We start from the raw sequence: 16,290 nt of genomic DNA on the forward strand, positions 1-16,290 counted from the left end.
AACCTGTAACCGCTTCGGCAGTACCTGAACCTGCTCTGACGTTACTGAACCTGTAATCACTCCAGGGTTACCTGAACATGAGACTGCTCCGGTGGTATATGAGCCTGAAACCATTTCAGCAAAACCTGAAACAGCTCCTGTGGTACCTGAACCTGAAACTGCTCCGGCAGTACCTTAAACAGTAACCACTTCAGTTTTACCTGAAACTGAAATCACTGCAGCGGCACCTGAATATATGTCATTGGGCGGCACTTGATCCTGCAACTGAATTCAGCAACAATGTCCGTCCTGTTTGGTGACCTAGAATCCATATTGTCTGAACAGGTTCCGACATCTAGTCTACCTCTGATTTCGAATCCTGTCCTGCAGTGACTCCAAATCCATGACTGCAATCTTGTGTTCTGTCATGGGGATACCGCATCAGACAAGAACTAGAAGACTGCACAGTGTCTGATTGCTCCTACTCCTGAAAAGAAGCACCTTTTTAAACTGTTAATTTATTTTGGCAGTACATGGGTTAATCGGCCATGTTGGAAGCTAGGGCTCTGAGCTAAGCACTGCTAGCCACTCCTATCCCCTGTAAAATCTGGATCCTGACTGACACATGTCATCAGAGCTAGCTTATGCTGCATGGTTGGGAGGATAGTACTTGGTGGTTACATGAGAAGGTGTTTGCTGCATTTATCTGTGACTGTTGCTTGGTTTTGTAAGTGTGATAATTCCCTTTCCTTCTCCTACTTTGGTTTTACCCCATCCTCCACTTCCTGGTGCATTCCTGTTATATGTGCGTGAATATTTGCATGCCTGATATTTTCCATTTCTCCTGTTCGTGTTGCTTTGTTCGTCTGGTTGGTGTTCTACGGTGCACAACTACTCCCCTCTTACTTGGGTGGTTGAAAGGTACAGACGGAGGGTGGATTCAGGAGATAAGGCAAGGTATGTGGCCCTGGCATCTTTACCGTTAGAAGTGACCTGGGGAACAGGATGAGCTAGGTCCCAGGTCACCCAACAGAGTTGTGACACATACAGGGCTAAGGTATCATTCACCCTTACTGGTAGCCCTTCACAGAACTGGCTACAGAGTGTGGGGTCGTTTCACTTAGTGTCAGTGGAACAACTCTGAAACTCGGAGAAATACTCCTCTGCCAGCCGGCATACCTGCTGAAGCTGATGTAGTGTGGAGTCAGCCAGGGGGTCGTCTTATATATGACCGAGTGCCAGTAAAAATTCTCCACCATCTGGAGCGACTGGGAGTCACATTGGAGAGAGAATGCCCATGCTTGGGGGTCACCCTAAAGGGGAGAGATTATTATCCCCACCCATTGCACCTTGGTTCCTGAGGAACAAGAACATAAACTGAAGCGTAGCTTACAGGCCTCCCTGAATACAACAAACTTGTCACCCCCCCCGAGACCCTTTCAGTCAAAGCAATCATAGGTTCCACTAAGATTTGCCTTGGAGTTACAGTCCCCAAACCTGATATGTTAGGGTAAAATAACTGTGCGTAGATCTGCCACCTCCAGGCTGAGTTGCTGCAGTTGCCATGTCAGAGCACTGATAGAATTCATAATGGTTCAAAAAATGGTTTCGGTCAGAGCTAATGTCATGAGTGTTGTTGGGTGTCCCCGGACCAGGGGCTCCTTCCCTGTGTCTAATGATAGGGGCGCCCTAGTTTGCCCTGTTCCCCGGATTAATTCTGATGGTGACGATGTCGGGGCCACGTACCTTGCCTTAGCTCCTGAATCTGCCCTCAATCTGTACCCTTCCCCCACCCAGGGAAGAGGGGAGTAGTATCGTACTGTAATACACCAACCAGACAAGCAAGGTAATATGAACAGGAATAAAGGAAAATACCAATCATACAAATAAACACACATAAACAACAGAGGTAAACACCGGGGAGTGAAAGAAAGAGTTAAACCAAAGTCGGATAAGAAATGTAATTATCACACACTTAAAACCTAGCAAAAGTCACAGATAAATTCACCAAATGCCTTCACCAATAACAACCACCAACCACCTCCAGCCATGCAGCATAAGTTAGCTATTTTATTATTATTATTTATTGATATAGCACCATTGATTCCATGGTGCTGTACATGAGAAGGGGTTACATACAAATTACAGAGATCACTTACAGTAAACAAAGTAACAATCACAGACTGATATAGAGGGGATAGAGGACCCTGCCCTTTTGGGTTTACATTCTACAGGATGGCGGGGAAGGAGACAGTAGGTTGGGGGGATGCAGCAGCTCCAGTGATGGAGAGGCGGCAGCTCCAGTAGTGGGTGGGAGGCAGTGGGAATCATTGCAGGCTGTAAGCTTTCCTGAAGAGATAGGTTTTCAGGTTCCATCTGACGGATCCGAATGTGGTTGATAGTCGGACGTATTGGGGCAAAGAATTCCAGAGAATGGGAGCTATGACAACGAATGCTAGCCAGGGCCCGGTTTATATAGCCCCACTTCTTCTGCAGTGATTTCTTGAGGGCTGAATAAAGAGGGGCTGATATACTCACCGCCCCGGCTGCTCTGCATTGTGTTCTTTCTCTGCCTTGACTTCCTGCTCCCCTGGGCCTGCCCACGTAGCCAAGATCTTGCGGTGAAGCGCTTAGTGCATGATCCCAGCTTCTTAAAGGGGCAGAGCGTGTACTCTGGAAATGCACCCAGCAAATAGCTGGGAGGCATCAGGTATTTAAGGCACACTCCTATATAGGGAGGTGCCTGAGTAATGCATTCCCTCTGGTTAGTGTTGGTGCAAATAGTCTGTTGCCATGTCCCTGTTAGTCGTATTGTCTAAATCAGAACCTGCTCCTGTTACTCGAACATTTAACTACTTCAGCGGTACCTAAATCTGAAAAAGCTCGGACGGTACTTGAAATTGAGACCGCTTCAGCGGTACCTGAACCTGAACCAGTACCAATGTCCATTCTATTTGGTGATACAGAATCCGTGTTGTCTGCACAGGTTCTGACATTTAGTCTACCTGTGATTTCAAATCCTGTCCTGCCAGTGACTCCAAGTCTGTGACTGTGATCTTGACCCTTGGGGTCAGCTGATTCAGTACAAGGGACTGCCCATGGCATGGTACCTGGTGGCCACCTGCAGCTCAAGCCTAACTACAATATCAGTAGCTCTAGCCAAATCTTGGTAGCCACTTATCCACGCCCCTCCAGGGTAAAGACCGGTCCATGACACAGTAGGTCCACCATCCACCAGTGTGACAAGAAATGGCTTCCTCGGGGCCATTTAACATAGTAACATAGTTTTGAAGGCTGAAGGAAGACCTTATGTCCATTTAGTTCAGCCTATTTTTAGCGCAGCTGTTCTGCATTGTTGATCCTGGGGAAGGCAAAAAACCCACAGAGTAGAAGCCAATTTTCTCCATAGGGAAAAAAATTCCTTCCCCTAAGCTGGGTCAATCATCTACCTATAATATTATGTTATTCGTAACCTTCTATACTGTTACTCACAAGAAAAGCATCCATTCCTTTATTAAATTCATTCAGTGAGTTGGCCATCACCACTTCCTCAGGAAGAGAATTCCAGAGCCTCACTGCTCTTACCGTGAAGAACCCTCTTCTATGCTGGTACAGAAATTGTCTTTCCTCCAAACAAAGAGAATGCCCCCTTGTTCTTGTCACAGTCCTTGGTACAAACAGTTCATTGGAGAGATCTCTGTATTGCCCTCTGATATACTTGTACATATACACTCACTGGCCACTTTATTAGGTACACCATGCTAGTAAGGGGTTGGACCCCCTTTTGCCTTCAGAACTGCCTCAATTCTTCGTGGCAGAGATTCAACAAGGTGCTGGAAGCATTCCTCAGAGATTTTGGACCATATTGACATGATGGCATCACACAGTTGGCGCAGATTTGTCGGCTGCACATCCCTGATGCGAATCTCCCGTTCCACCACATCCCAAAGATGCTCTATTGGATTGAGATCTGGTGACTGAGGAGGCCATTTGAGTACAGTAAACTCATTGTCATGTTCAAGAAACCAATCTGAGATGATTCGAGCTTTATGACATGGCGCATTATCCTGCTGAAAGTAGCCATCAGATGTTGGGTACATTGTGGTCATAAAGGGATGGACATGGTCAGCAACAATACTCAGGTAGGCTGTGGCGTTGCAACGATGCTCAATTGGTACCAAGGGGCCCAAAGAGTGCCCAGAAAAAATTCCCCACACCATGACACCACCACCACCAGCCTGAACCGTTGATACAAGGCAGGATGGATCAATGCTTTCATGTTGTTTACGCCAAATTCTGACCCTACCATCCGAATGTCGCAGCAGAAATCGAGACTCATCAGACCAGGCAACGTTTTTCCAATCTTCTACTGTCCAATTTCGATGAGCTTGTGCAAATTGTAGCCTCAGTTTCCTGTTCTTAGCTGAGAGGAGTGGTACCCAGTGTGGTCTTCTGCTGCTGTAGCCCATCTGCCTCAAAGTTCGACGCACTGTGCGTTCAGAGATGCTCTTCTGCCTACCTTGGTTGTAACGGGTGGCAATTTGAGTCACTGTTGCCTTTCTATCAGCTCGAACCAGTCTGCCCATTCTCCTCTGACCTCTGGCATCAACATGGCATTTCCGGCCACAGAACTGCCGCTCACTGGATTTTTTTTCTTTTTCGGACCATTCTCTGTAAACCCTAGAGATGGTTGTGCGTGAAAATCCCAGTAGATCAGCAGTTTCTGAAATTCTCAGACCAGCCCTTCTGGCACCAACAATCATGCCACGTTCAAAGGCACTCAAATCACCTTTCTTCCCCATACTGATGCTCGGTTTGAACTGCAGGAGATTGTCTTGACCATGTCTACATGCCTAAATGCACTGAGTTGCCGCCATGTGATTGGCTGATTAGAAATTAAGTCTTAACACACAGTTGGACAGGTGTACCTAATAAAGTGGCCAGTGAGTGTATATTAGGTCTCCCCTAAGTCTTCTCTTTTCTAGAGTAAATAGACCTAATTTTGATAACCTTTCTGGGTATTGTAATGAACCAACTCCATTTAACATTTTAGTAGCCCGCCTTTGAACCCTTTCAAGTTCAGTAATGTCTTTCTTGAGCACCGGCGTCCAAAATTGCACACAATACTCCAAGTGTGGTCTGACGAGTGATTTGTACAGAGGGAGAATTATGTTTTGATCTCGTGTCCCCAGACCTCTTCTAATGCGTCCCATGATCCTATTTGCTTTGGTGGCAGCTGCCTGACACTGGGCACTCCAATTTAGCTTCTTATTTACTAAGATGCCTAAGTCTTTTTCCATGTCTGATTTCCCCAGCAGTTTCCCATTTAGTAAGTAATTGTAGCATCTGTTTCTCCTTCCCATGTGCATAACCTTACACTTACTGTATCTGTGTTAAACCTCATTTGCCATTTTTCAGCCCAATTCTCCAATTTACTCAAATCTGTCTGTAGTTGCAAACTGTCCTCCTTTGTGTTAACTACCTTACATAGTTTTGTATCATCTGCAAATACTGATATTTTACTGTGTAAGCCATCCACTAGATCATTAATAAATATATTAAATAGTAGGGGGCCCTTTATAATAAAGATTTAGGAAGTGCAACTAATCCTTTTCATGACTCCTTCCTCTTTTATTGAATAGTCATTTGAAGATGTCCGTCAATTCAAGGGAAAAAAAATAATCACACATTCCTATTATTTCACTCAAATCTGAGAATATATGAATTTGAGATGTCAAACAGATCCCATTATATAAGTTAATAGGGCCGAGGTAAGAATCATGCAATGGATGCAGCAAATGGGTTGTGTTTTTTGTTATCTGTGATTTTTTTACTTTGTAAGAAAACATTTTTCTCATTTTAACAGTATTAGTGTTTCTCACCAATATCATACATCACATTAATGTGTGAACATGTTCATATATAGAAGACCAGAGATCAAAAGGACACGAGTGGATTACTAAGGCCGGGGTCACACGAGTATATAACACGGCAAAATGCTATGTGATAAAACATCGTATAGCACTTAGGCCAGTTTTATTCTATGGGGCAGCTCAAATCTGCGATTATTTTCTTATGACGATTCGGTATGAGAGAACAATTGCAGCATTCTGCAATTGGCAGCGAGAACCAGATCACACACGCCCATTCAAGTTTTTAGATGTGTGTGTGTGACATATCAGACTGCACTCGGATGTCATCCCAGTGCAGTAAAATATACGCCAAGACAGATGATGGAGGAGATGGAGAAATGACTCTCCGTCTCCTCCGCTCCTGTGCTGCGATTCTGTCATGCGAAAGGAACACAGAGTACTGACACTTGGCTCACTCTTACAGCAGAGCTGGAGCCGATTGTCATTAGTATGTCACATCCAATGCCCTCGTATCGGATGCTATATGCTCATCTGATTCCAGCCTAAGGCCGGGGTCACACTTGCGAGAAACTCGCACAAGTCTCAATACCCAGCACTGCCCCTGGCACTTGGTATCGGAGTGTGAGGCTGCATGTATTTCTATGCAGTTGAGCGCTCCGGTCCGAGTGCCAGGTATTGAGACATGAGGCTTGTGCGAGTTTCTCGGAAGTGTGACCCCGGCATAAGGCAAAGTATTTAGAGTAAAGACACTCAGATCTGGTTTTATACTGTATAGTATTTCGACATCCAGTTTTCTCACTCTGCCACTGCAATGCACCAAAAACAAGAAAGCAGCTAAAGAGGTGGTGGTGTTAATAACCCCAACCTATTCCAATCTAAACAAATGTAAAACTTTGGAAACTTATTAAAAATTATACCAGTCTTTGCTCCTCGTTATACCGAAATACTACTCCCAAGGTAAAACAATAGCAGCATGGTCTCTGATATACAGTGGGTACAGAAAGTATTCAGACCCCTTTAGATTTTTCACTCTTTGTTTCATTGCAGCCATTTGGTAAATTCAGAAAAATTATTTTTTTCTCATTAATGTACACTCTGCACCCCATCTTGACTAAAAAAACAGAAATGTAGAAATTTTTGCAAATTTATTAAAAAAGAAAAACTGAAATATTAGATGGCCATAAGTATTCAAACCCTTTTCTCAGTATTGAGCAAAAGCACCCTTTTGAGCTAGTACAGCCATAAAGAAACAAGTTTATCACACTTGGATTTGGGGATTCCCTGCCGTTCTTCTTTGCAGATCCTCCCTCTCCAGTTCCGTCAGGTTGCATGGTGAACGTTGGTGGACAGCCATTTCAGAGATGCTCAATTGGGTTTAGGTCAGGGCTCTTACTGGGCCAGTCAAGAATGGTCACAGAATTGTTCTGAAGCCACTCCTTTGTTATATTAGCTGGGTGCTTAGGGTCATTGTCTTGTTGGAAGGTGAAGGTCCAGAGGGCTTTGGAAGAGGTTTTCATCCAGGATATCGCTGTACATGGCCGCATTCATGTTTCCTTCAATTGCAACCAGTCGTCCTGTCCCTGCAGCTGAAAAACACCCCCATAGCTTGATCCTGCCACTATCATGTTTCACTGTTGGGATTGTATTGGGCAGGTGATGAGCAGTGCCTGGTTTTCTCCACACATACCGCTTGGAATTATCACCAAAAAGTTCTATCTTTGTCTCATCAGATCAAAGAATCTTATTTCTCATAGTCTGGGAGTCCTTCATGTGTTTTTTTGCAAACTCTAAGCGGGCTTTCACATGTCAAGCACTGAGGAGAGTCTTCCGTCGGGCCACTCTGCCATAAAAGCCTGACTGGTGGACGGCTGCAGTGATAGTTGACTTTCTGGAACTTTCTCCCATCTCCCTACTGCATCTGTGGAGCTCAGCCACAGTGATCTTGGGATTCTTCTTTACCTCTCTCACCAAGGCTCTTCTCCAACGATTGCTGAGTTTGGCTGGAAAGCCAGGACAAGACTTCTGGTGGGCCCAAACCTTCCATTTTAGGATTATGGAGGCCACTGTGCTCTTAGAAACCTTGAGTACTGCATAAATTCTTTTGTAACCTTGGCCGGGTCTGTGCCTTGCCACAATTCTGTCTCTGAGCTCCTTGGCCAGTTCCTTTGACCTCATGATTCTCATTTGGTCTGACATGCACTGTGAGCTGCAAGGTCTCATATAGACAGGTGTGTGCCTTTACAAATCAGTTTAATTAAACACAGCTGGACTCTAATGAAGGAGTAGAACCATCTCAAGGAAGATCACAAGGAAATGGACAGCATGTGGCTTAAATATGAGTGTCTAAGGGTCTGAATACTTATGACCATGTGATATTTCAGTTTTTCTTTTTTATTAAATTTGCAAAAATTTCCAGATTTCTGTTTTTTCCAGTCAAGATGGGGTGCAGAATGTACATTAATGAGAAAAAAATGAACTTTTTTGAATTTACCAAATGGCTGCATGAAACAAAGAGTGAAAAATTTAAAGGGGTCTGAATACTATCCGTACCTACCGTACATGTCAGGGCTTCAGCAGGCATGTGCTGCCCTTGGCTCTGAGTAAACCTAGAATATCATTTTCACCAATTAGCAAAATTGGACATTAGCAGGTCTTATATTTATAGATAATTTTTGCATGGGAGGAGGTACTCTGTTACTAGGCTATAAAGAGACCATAACATAACTACTGCATGAGTGAGGTGGGTGTAGTAAGACATGATGTAAGGCCATCAAATTCACAGTCTTTGCTTACTGTCAAGAAGGGAAGAAAAACAAAACAAAAACGTAGGAGCTAATTAAAACTAAAATGTGCTGCATAATTAATAGGTCATCACATTGTTAGAAGATAAGACACATTAAACAGGGTTAACTAGAATATAACATAACACATTTGTCACAGTAACTTAGCTGGGCTTCCATTTATCCGTAGCATCAGGGTCAGTTTTCTTGAAACACCCAATATAGGTACTTCTCACGAAATTAGAATATCATCAAAAAGTTAATTTATTTCAGTTCTTCAATACAAAAAGTGAAACTCATATTATAGAGGCATTACAAACAGAGTGATCTATTTCACGTGTTTATTTCTGTTAATGTTGATGATTATGGCTTACAGCAAATGAAAATCCAAAAGTCATTATCTTAGTAAATTTGAATAATTAACAAAGACACCTGAAAAGACTTCCTAAGTGTTTAAAAGGGTCCCTTAGTCTATTTCAGTAGGCTCCATAATCATGGGGAAAACTGCTGACCTGACAGATATCCAGAAGGCAGTCATTGACACACTCCACAAGGAGGGTAAGCCACAAAAGGTCATTGCTAAAGAAGCTGACTGTTCACAGAGTGCTGTATCCAAGCATATTAATGGAAAGTTGAGTGGAAGGGAAAAGTGTGGTAGAAAAAGGTGCACAAGCAACGGGATAACCGCAGCCTTGAAAGGATTGTTAAGAAAAGGCCATTCAAAAATTTGGGGGAAATTCACAAGGAGTGGACTCCTGCTGGAGTCATTGTTTCAAGAGCCACCATACACAGACGTATCCAGGACATAGGCCACAAGTATGACATTCCTTGTGTCAAGCCAATCATGACCAATAGACAACACCAGAAGCGTCTTACTTGGGCCAAGGAGAAAAAGAACTGGACTGTTACTCAGTGGTCCAAGCTGCTGTTTTCAGATTAAATAAAATTTTGCATTTCATTTCGAAATCAAGGTCCCAGAGTCGGGAGGAAGAGTGGAGAGGCACACAATCCAAGCTGCTTGAGGTTTGGTGTGAAGTTTAAACAATCATTTATGGTTTGGGGAGCCATGTCATCTGCTGATGTAGGTCCACTGTGTTTCATCAAGACCAAAGTCAGCGCAGCTGTCTACCAGGAAATTTTAGAGCACTTCATGCTTCCCTCTGCCGACATGCGTTTTGGAGATGGAAATTTCATTCTCCAGCAGGACTTGGCACCTGTCTATACTGTCAAAAGTACCAATACCTGGTTTAAAAACAACAGTATCACTGTGCTTGATGGGCCAGCAAACTTCCCTAACCTTAACTTCTCTATGGGGTATTGTCAAGAGAAAGATGAGACACCAGTACCCAACAATGCAGACGAGCTGAAGATTGCTATCAAAACAACCTGGGCTTCCATGACACCTCAGCAGTTCCACAGGCTGATTGCCTCCATGCCACGCCTTATTGATGCATTAATTGATGCAAAAGGAGGCCCAACCATGTATTGAGGGCATTTACTGAACATATATTCCAAGAGGCCAACATTTTGGATTTTAAAATAATTTTTCAAGCTGGTGTTATATTCTAATTTACTGAGATAATGACTTTTGCCTTATCATTGGCTGTAAGCCATAATCATCAACATTAACAGAAATAAACACTTGAAATAGATCTGTCATGATTTGGCTGGTGAGTAAACTGGGACCATGGGCACCTTTCCGGGCCCTGACACTAGGGAACACCCTAACTCGCCCTGCTCCCCGGGATACCTCAGATGGCGAGGATGTCGGGGCCTCCGCCCTAGCCTTGTCTCCTAGCTTTAGCCCTTCATCTGTCCCCTTCCCCTCTACCAAGGAAGAGAGGCGCTACCGTGTACCAAAGTACACCAACCCAACAGACAGAGGAACGAGACAAGGGTAAAAGAAAATTTCACTCACAAATAATACTCTAACATGCAACAGAGGTATACACCAGGATGTGAAGGATGGGGGAAGAAAACAAAGCAGGAATGGATGGGGAATTTCCAAGCGTACAAACCAAGCAACCATCGCACAATAAACTCCTCCAGCACTCCAAACACCAGCTCCTCTCTCTCTCCAGATCCTTGCAACATATGCTATCTCAGACAATGATCTAGCCTGAAGATCTAGTTTTTATAGGAGAGAGGAGTGGTTAACCTCTCTGGTTTTCTGTGGCTTAGCTTGGTCTTGCTTTCCTCCTCGGTGACCCAATCATAACAGCCCCCCTTCTACGAGGGACCTCTGGAACCTCAGGGCCTGGTTTATCCAGATGTGCTAAATGGAAGGCCTGAACCAGTCTGGCCGCATGGACGTCAGAAGCTGGAACCCACATCCTCTCCTCAGGACCATACCCCCTCCAATGTACCAAGTATTGCAGTGACCGACGAACAAAATGAGAGTCCAAGATCTTAGCTATTTGGAACTCCAGATTACCATCGACAATGACAAGAGAAGGTGGCAGAGGTGAAGGTCCAGCCGATGTCATGTATTTCTTGAGAAGTGAACGGTGAAAAATATTATGAATTTTAAAAGTTGGTGGCAGAGCAAGGCGGAATGCTACTGGATTGATGACGGCTACGATTTTATAGGGACCAATAAACCTGGGGACCAATTTCCAAGATGGAACCTTCAGCTTAATGTTCCTTGAGGACAACCACACCCAGTCACCAACACACAGGTTTGGACCCACCATACGTCTCCGATCAGCCACACTCTTATACTTGGAACGCATCTTTTGCAAATTATTAGTCACCCCCTGCCATATGGTAGATATGGAAGAAGAAAACCATTCCTCCTCCGGTAAACCAGAGCGGTGATCACCATTGAACGAACTAAACTGTGGATGGAACCCATTTGCCCCGAAAATGGGGACTTACCGGTTGATTCCTGACAGCGATTATTAACTGCAAATTCAGCCAACGGTAGGTAGGTCACCCAGTCCTCCTGATTCTCAGACACAAAACATCTTAGATAAGTTTTCAAATTTTGATTAACATGTTCAGTCTGCCTGTTGGACTGCGGGTGAAAAGCCGAAGAGAGCGACAAATGGATCCCAAGACGGCTGCAAAACGCCCTCCAGAATTTGGAGACAAACTGCATCCCCCGATCTGAGACAATATCGGTAGGAACCCCATGCAGTCTGATTATCTCCCTGATGAAGATTTGAGCCAGAGTCTTGGCTTTAGGCAAAGCAGGTAATGCAATAAAATTAGACATTTTACTGAACCTGTTCACCACCACCAAGATTACAGTGTTCTCTGCAGACACAGGTAAGTCAGTAATAAAATCAACCGACAAGTGAGTCCAAGGTCTGTTGGGAATCTCCAATGGTTGGAGAGCCCCAGATGGACGTGTATGCAAAGTCTTAGAACGCGCACAGACATTGCAGGTGGCCACATACTCCCGAACATCCTTATGAGCACCTGGCCACCAAAAACGCCTAGTAAGTAGGTCCGTGGTGGCCTTATTCCCCGGATGTTCAGCCAGCACTGTGTTATGGTGTTCACTGAGGACTCTCAGACGGAGATTGAGCGGCACAGTTTACCCAGAGGACAGGTAGCAGGGGCATCCACCTGAGCATCAGCAACCTCTCTTTCAAGATCGGAGCATATTGATGCCATCACTACCCCTTTTTGTAGAATAGGTACCAGTTTGCACTTATCGCCTCCCCAGGAAAGCAACGGGACAAAGCATCTGCTTTAACATTTTTGCTCCCCGGCCTAAAAGTAACAAAAAAGTTAAACCTGGTAAAGCAGATTCTTATGATCAGAGATCACCATCACAGCGTGAACCGCTCCCTCCAAAAAATGACGCCACTCCTCAAATGCCCATTTGATAGTCAAGAGTTCCCTATTACTAATATCATAGTTTCTCTCAGCTGGCGAAAGTTTTTTAGACAAGTATGCGCATGGCTGCCTTTTACCAGGAGACGCACCCTGCGACAATACCTCAGATGCATCCACCTCTACAATGAAAGGCTGAGTGAGATCAGGCTGAATAAGAATCGGCGCAGAAGAAAAAACACCCATTCAGTGTGTCAAACGCCTCCCTGGCAGGACTGGACCACTTGAAAAAGTCTGTCCCCTTTTTGGTCATATCAGTGAGTGGTTTGGCTACTACCGAAAAGTTTTTTTTATGGATTTTCGGTAGTAGTTGGCGAAACCTAAAAACCTTTGAAAGGCCTTCAAGTCCTCAGGATGATCCCATTCCAATACCGCCCAGACCTTCGCTGGATCCATGCGAAAACCGGTGGAGGATAATACATATCCAAGAAAAGGGATCTCCTCAACCGAGAATATACACTTCTCTGGTTTGACATACAACTTAAGCCCCCGTTACATATAGCGATATCGCTAGCAATATCGCTGTAACATCACCGATTTTGTGACGTAGCAGCGATATTGCTAGCAATATCGCTATGTCTGATACTTACCTCCGGCTGGCTCCCCTGCTGCTCATCGCTGGTCGCGCGAGAAGGTCCTGGACCATTTCTCGTCGGGCGCTTCCTGTGGCGCCGACCAGCGACGCGTGGACGCGGGCGGGCGGACATCAGGATCGCCGCTTCTGTCAGGTAAGTAGCGACCCCCGACATGTCGCTGGTGAGATCTGCCTGTGTGGCAGCTCACTAGCGACCACTTAGCGATGCACCAGCGATCCATATCGTTGTCGGGATCGCTGGTGCATCGCTAAGTGTAACGGTACCCTTATTGTCATGTAGAATGTGTAGGACTTGCCTGACATGTTGCTGGTGTGATTCAAGGTCAGGTGAATAAACAAGGATATCATCCAGATAAATAACCACAAACCTACCTACTAGGTGACTGAAGATGTCATTAATAAATACGGCGGGTGCGTTCGTCAATCCAAAGGGCATCACTAGACACTCATAGTGACCCTCAGGCGTATTGAACGCAGTCTTCCACTCATCCCCATCCTTAACGTGGATGAGGTTGTAGGCCCCCCCCCCCCCCTGAGGTCCATTTTAGAGAACCATTTTGCTCCCACAATTTGATTAAAGAGGTCGGGGGTCAGAGGTAGCGGATACGGATCACGGATAGTGATAGCATTCAGTTCCCGGAAATCCAGGCAAGGATGTAACCCCCCATCCTTCTTCTTGACAAAAAAGAACCCTGCAGCAAGGGGAGAAGAGGATGGTCTGATATGACCCTTAGCCAGGCTTTCCTTAATATAGTCCTTCATGGCTGCATCTCTGGACCTGAGATGTTATAAAGTCTGCTCTTGGTCAGCTTGGCACCAGGAACCAGATTAATGGCACAGTCATAAGGACGATGAGGAGGAAGGTCTTGGCTCCCCTGCTCTGAAAACACATCCTCTAAGTCTGACAGGTAATGGGGCACAGACTGAGTATCCACCCTTGCCAACCAGATACCAAAGCAGTGTCCTTGTCAGTATATACTCCATTTTACCACTTCCTGTGTCTGCCAATCAATTACCGGATTGTGCTCGGCGAGCCAACGAAGTCCCAGTACTACAGGTGAGGGAAGGCCCTCAAGCACGTAACAGCTTGACACCACAGAATGTATGGCTCCCACCTGTAGTCGCAAGTCATGGACCACCTGTGCGAAATGCCCCTGCCTTAGATGGCCGGAATCGATGGCTATAATGGGTATCGGTCTGGACAAGGTATGTGGGACGAGACCTTGGCCCTGGACAAACTTGGCGTCTATCAAATTAAACCCTGCCCCACTGTCCAAGAAGGTGGATACGTCCACCTTATTTTCACCCATATACAAAATGGCTGGAAGAAAAAACTGAGTCTTTCCCATCGAGGTTACGAGTACACCAGAGTTGACAACCTCCCCACAACCCGGGCCCTCTAGTATTCCGGCGGGTGTTTAAACAAATGACGGGTAGGACATGTGTTCACAAAATGACCCTTTTGCCACAACAGAAACACACTCCCCCCTTACACCAAACTACTGTACGTTTGCTAGGTTGAGACGCCGCACCCACCTGCATGGTTTCCACAGTGGGATCTGTACAGACCACGCTCAAACTTGGACCTCCCATCCCCAGGGGTGACTCCTTTTTTCTCTGGCGAAGACGGTGATCAACTCGGATCACCAGAGACATGGCCGCCTCTAGGGAGTGAGGAGTCTCATAGAGAGCTAATGCATCTCTTACCCTCTCAGAGAGACCCTCACAGAACTGACTACGGAGGGCCGGGTCATTGCATCTAGTGTCGGAGGCCCACCGCCGGAACTCAGAGCAGTGTTCCTCCGCCAGATGGTCTCCTTGCTGAAGTTGGCACAGAGATGACTCAGCCAAGGAGACGCGATCAGGATCATCATACACCAAGCCCAAAGCCTGACAGAAACCCTCTACTGTCTGGAGTGTGAGTCAGATGGGAGAGAAAATGCCCAAGCTTGTGGGTTCCCCTGCAGGAGCGAGATAACAATCCCCACCTGTTGCTCCTCCGTACCGGAGGATACCGGACGCAGCCGGAAATATAGTTTACAGGCCTCACGGAACACAACAAACTTGTCCCGCCCACCAGAGAACCTGTCTGGCAGCGCGACCTTGGGCTCAACAATGATTTGTCTGGATGACGCAATCCCCACACCAGATGTAACAGGGGGCTGTGAAACCACCGTGCGTAAATCCGCCACCTCCAAACTGAGCTGCTGCAACTTCCCTGTCAGTGCTGTGATGGGATCCATCATGGATCAGAAAAAGGTTTTCGGTCTGAGATGTCACAATTGGGCTGGCGAGTAAACTGGGACCAGGGGGCACCTTTCCTGGCCCTGACACTAGGGGGCACCCTAACTCGCCCTGTTCCTTGGGATACCTCAGATGGCGAGGATGCCGGGGCCTCCGCCCTAGCCCTGTCTCCTAGCTTTAGCCCTGCGTCTGTCCCCTTCCCCACTCCCAGGGAAGAGAGGCGCTACCGTGTACCGAAGTACACCAACCCAACAGACAGGGGAACGAGACAAGGGTAAAACAAAATTACACTCACAAATAATACTCTCACAAGCAACAGAGGTATACATCAGGGTGTGAAGGACGGGGGAAGAAAACAAAGCAGGAATGGATGAGGAATTTCCAAGCGGTACAAACCAGGCAACCATCCCACAATAAACTCCTCCAGCACTCCAAACACTAGCTCATCGCTCTCTCTCCAGATCATTGTAGTAAATGCTATCTTTCTCTCTCTAAAATGCTATCTCAGACAATGATCTGGCCTGCAGACCTAGTTTTTATAGGAGAGAAGAGTGGATAACCAACACAGCTAAAAGCAGGGATTTCCACATGTCCTGCTGAAAGAAAACAAACACCTTTAATACGCAGAAGTGCTTCTTCTCAGCGGCAAAGCAGGAGCCATCAGATGCTGCGGTCTTCTGGCTCTGTTCTGTCGCGGTAACCCCATCACAAGATCACTCTGTTTGTAATGAATCTATATAATATGATTTTCACTTTTTGTACTGAAGAACTGAAATAAATTAACTTTTTGATGATATTCTAATTTCGTGAGAAGCACCTGTATATGATGTTTCAAGAAAACTGACCCTGAAGCCACAGATAAATGGAAGGCCAGCTAACTTACTCTGATAAATATGTTATGTTACATTCTAGTTAACCCTGTTTATTAGTGTGTCCTACCTTCTAGCAATGTGGTGACCTATTAATTATGCAGCAC

This window comes from Dendrobates tinctorius, unplaced genomic scaffold, assembly GCF_039654945.1.
Source record: "Dendrobates tinctorius isolate UK_male_01 unplaced genomic scaffold, ASM3965494v1 ptg000035l, whole genome shotgun sequence".
Classification (NCBI taxonomy): domain Eukaryota; kingdom Metazoa; phylum Chordata; class Amphibia; order Anura; family Dendrobatidae; genus Dendrobates; species Dendrobates tinctorius.